Genomic DNA, 3,744 nt, shown 5'->3' with positions numbered 1-3,744 from the left:
AGAGATCCGTAGATAGGTTCATGGACGAAAAGAAATTGGTTTAGGTTGGAGGGTCACAGTTTTTTTTTTAACTGGTCGGTGCAACATCGTGGGCCGAAGGGCCTGTTCTGCGCTGTAATGTTCTATGTTCTATGTTCTAAGCCAGTTCTGGATCCACAGGGCAGCAGCACCTTGGGTCCCATGCTCTCTCACTTTTTCTAGAAGCCTTGCATGGGGGACCTTATCGAACACCTTGCTAAAATCCATATAAACCACATCTACTGCTTTCCCTTCGTCAATGTGTTTAGTCACATTTTTGAAGAACTCCACCAGGCTCGTAAGGCACGATCTGCCTTTGTCAAAGCCGAGCTGAATATTCTTGAGCATACTAAACCTCTCTAAATGCTCATAAATCCTGTCCCTCAGGATCTTCTCCATCAGCTTACCAACCACTGAAGTTAGACTCACCGGTCGGTAATTTCCTGGGCTATCCCTATTCCCCTTCTTAAAAATAGGAACCACATCCGCAATGCTCCAATCCTCCGGCACCTCTCCCGTCTCCATCGACAACGCAAAGATCATCGCCAGAGGCTCTGCAATCTCTTCCCTCGCCTCCCACAGTAACCTGGGGTACATCCCATCCGGATTCGGCGACTTATCTATCTTGATGCCATTCAAAGATTCCAGCACAACCTCTTTCTTAAAATCCACATACTCAATCTTTTCAGTCCACCACAAGCCCGCAGTACATCCACCCAGGTCCTTTTCCTCTGTGAAAACCGAGGCAAAATACTCATTAAGCACCTCTGCCATTTCTACTGGTTCCGTACAGACTTTCCCGCCTTCACCTTTTATAGGCCCTATTCCTTCACGTCTCACCCTTTTACTTTTCACATATTTATAGAATGCCTTAGGGTTCTCCTTAATCCTACCTGCCAAGGCCTTCTGGCTCTCCTAATTTCCTTCTTTAGTCCCTTCCTACAAGCCGTATACTCATCTAGATCCCTATCTTCTCCAAGCTCTCTGAACCTTTTGTACGCTTTCCTTTTCTTCGCGACTAGGTCCCGCACCGCTTTCGTGCACCACGGTTCCTTTAACCTACCAACACCTCCCTGTCTACTCGGAACATTGTCCCGTAGAACTCTAGACAGACATTCCTTGAAAAACTGCCACCTCTCTTCAGTACATTTCCCCGAGAATACCTCCTTCCAATTTACTCCTCTAATTTGCTGCCTTATGTCTTCATATTTCCCCTTAGTCCATATAAACGCCTTCCTAGCTTGCCTGATCCTCTCTTTTTCCAATGCAAGCATAAAGGAGATAGAGTTGTGATCGCTATCCCCAAGATGCTCTCCCACAGAGATCTGACACCTATCCAGGTTCATTGGTCAGTATCAGATCAAGTACAGCCTCTCCTCTTGTAGGCTTGTCCACATGCTGTGTCAGGAAACCCTCCTGAACACACCTAACGAACTCCTCCCCGTCCAATCCCCTTACCCTAGGGATATTCCAATCTATGTTTGGGAAATTAAAGTCTCCCATCACAACAACTCTGCTATTACTGCATCTCTCCAGGATCTGTTTCACTATCTGCTCCTCCACCTCCCTGTTACTATTGGGCGGCCTATAGGAAACTCCAGCAAAGTGATCGACCCCTTCCCACTCCGAACTTCCACCCACAGAGACTCTGTAGACAATCCCTCCACAGCATACATCTTCTCTACAGCTGTGACACTATCCCTGATCAACAGTGCCACTCCACCCCCTCTCTTGCCTCCCTCCCTGTCCTTCCTGAAGCATCTGAATCCCGGCACCTGGAGTATCCAGTCCTGACCCCAAGACATCCAAGTCTCCGTAATGGCCACCACATCACACTTCCAGGCATCGATCCACGCTCTGAGCTCATCCCCTTTATTCACTGTACTCCTGGCATTAAGGTAAACACATCTCAATCCTTTAGTCTGAGCTCTCCCCTTCTCTATTCCCCATCCATCCTCCCTCTTGCACTGTCTATAACCCTTCTCTGTTTGCGAGCTAACTTCCTCGCTCCCAGTCTCCTCGTCTCGATCCCCTCCCCCCAACCTATCGAGTTTAAACTCTCCCCAGTAGCCTTAGCCAACCTTCCCGCCAGGATATTGGTCCCCCTGGGATTCAAGTGCCACCCGCCTTTTGTGTACAGGTCACACCTGCCCCTAAAAAGGTCCCAATGGTCCAGGAACCTGAATCCCTGCCCCCTGCACCAGTCCCTCAGCCACACATTGATCCTCCACCTCACTCCATTCCTGCCCTCACCTTCCCGTGGCACAGGCAGCAATCCTGAGATTACTACCTTTGCTTTCCTCCTTCTCAGCTCCCTAATTCCCTATACTCCTATCATGACCCCTTCCCCCTTCCGCGGTACCAATATGTACTGCTACCTCTGGCTCCTCTCCCTCCCACCTCAGGATTTCTGGGACTCGACCAGCGACATCCTGGATCCTGGCCCCAGGGAGGCAGACCACCATCCGAGACTCCCGCCTGCCTCCGCAAAAACGCCTGTCCGACCCCCTTACTGTAGAGTCCCCTGTCGAGATGTGGAATAAAAAACACTAACAATGAATACAACATTGATTGAAGAAAAACAAACAAATTTAGACCATTACCTCTGTCAGTTCATTTGAGATTACTGCAGTTTCAGGTAGTTGCCAAGGAATAGCGTATTTGATGCAAAGCTCAGAGCAACAGTGGAATATATTAATTGTTCCAATTATTGGTCAAATGTGGAAATTACAGTGCATTGGAACCTGGTGTCATTCAGTAAAAGCTTACAAGTCTCTCCATCACCAAAATGAGGTCCTTTACACATTTGAGTTTTCTTCCTTATCAATGGTTCCTGGTGGACCTCCTCTATCACCTACTGCATGACAATAGGTTTTCTGATGGCAGAGTTGTTCAAGAACCCACAGACCAGAAAGTTCATGGATTTTCACAAGACTATTCTGCAATGACCACTAAATCTGTCAAGGCAAATGTCATATATTGGATAAAAGCAAATTACTGCGGGTGCTGGAATCTGAAACCAAAAAAGAGAAAATGCTGGAAAATCACAGCAGGTCTGGCAGCATCTGTAAGGAGAAAAAGGAGCTGACGTTGAGTCCAGGTAACCCTTTGTCAAAGAGTCATCTGGACTTGAAACAGTGTTTTCTCTTTTGGTTGAAGGCAAATGCCATAACTTCCTTTTCAATTTAGTTTTTAAATGATGTTCTGGTACCAATTATCAGTGTTGCATTTCATCTCAGAAATTGAAATAGTAACCTAAACGGATGGCACGGTGACACAGTGGCTATCACTGCTGCCTCAATGCCAGGGACCCAGGTTCAATTCCAGCCTTGGGTCAGTGTGTGTGGAGTTTGCACATTCTCCCTGTGTCTCCATGAGTTTCCTCTGGGTGCTCCAGTTTCCTCCCATAGACCAAGGATGTGGAGGTTAGGTTGAATGGCTATGCTAAATTGCCCCTTAGTGTCAGGAGGATAAATATGTGGTGTTATATTGGTGGGATTGTCGTGGGTGCAGGCTCGATGGGCCAAAAGGCCTCCTTCTGCACTGTAGCTTTTATAAAAGAATTTCAAAACAAATTGAGTGATTCCTTTAGTGATACTTTGACAGTTTATTTTGTGTTTGAATTTTGTGATTTTCTTTCTTGTTTTATTTCCTATTTGTTCAGTTATGATCAGTTTCTTGAATATTTTTAATTAATATGAAAATTAAACGACAGCTACAATAAAG

The sequence above is a fragment of the Mustelus asterias genome, chromosome 5 (genome assembly GCF_964213995.1).
Source record: "Mustelus asterias chromosome 5, sMusAst1.hap1.1, whole genome shotgun sequence".
NCBI classification, from domain to species: Eukaryota; Metazoa; Chordata; class Chondrichthyes; order Carcharhiniformes; family Triakidae; genus Mustelus; species Mustelus asterias.
The sequence above is the reverse complement of the archived record's forward strand: the minus strand, read 5'-3'. Positions refer to the sequence as shown.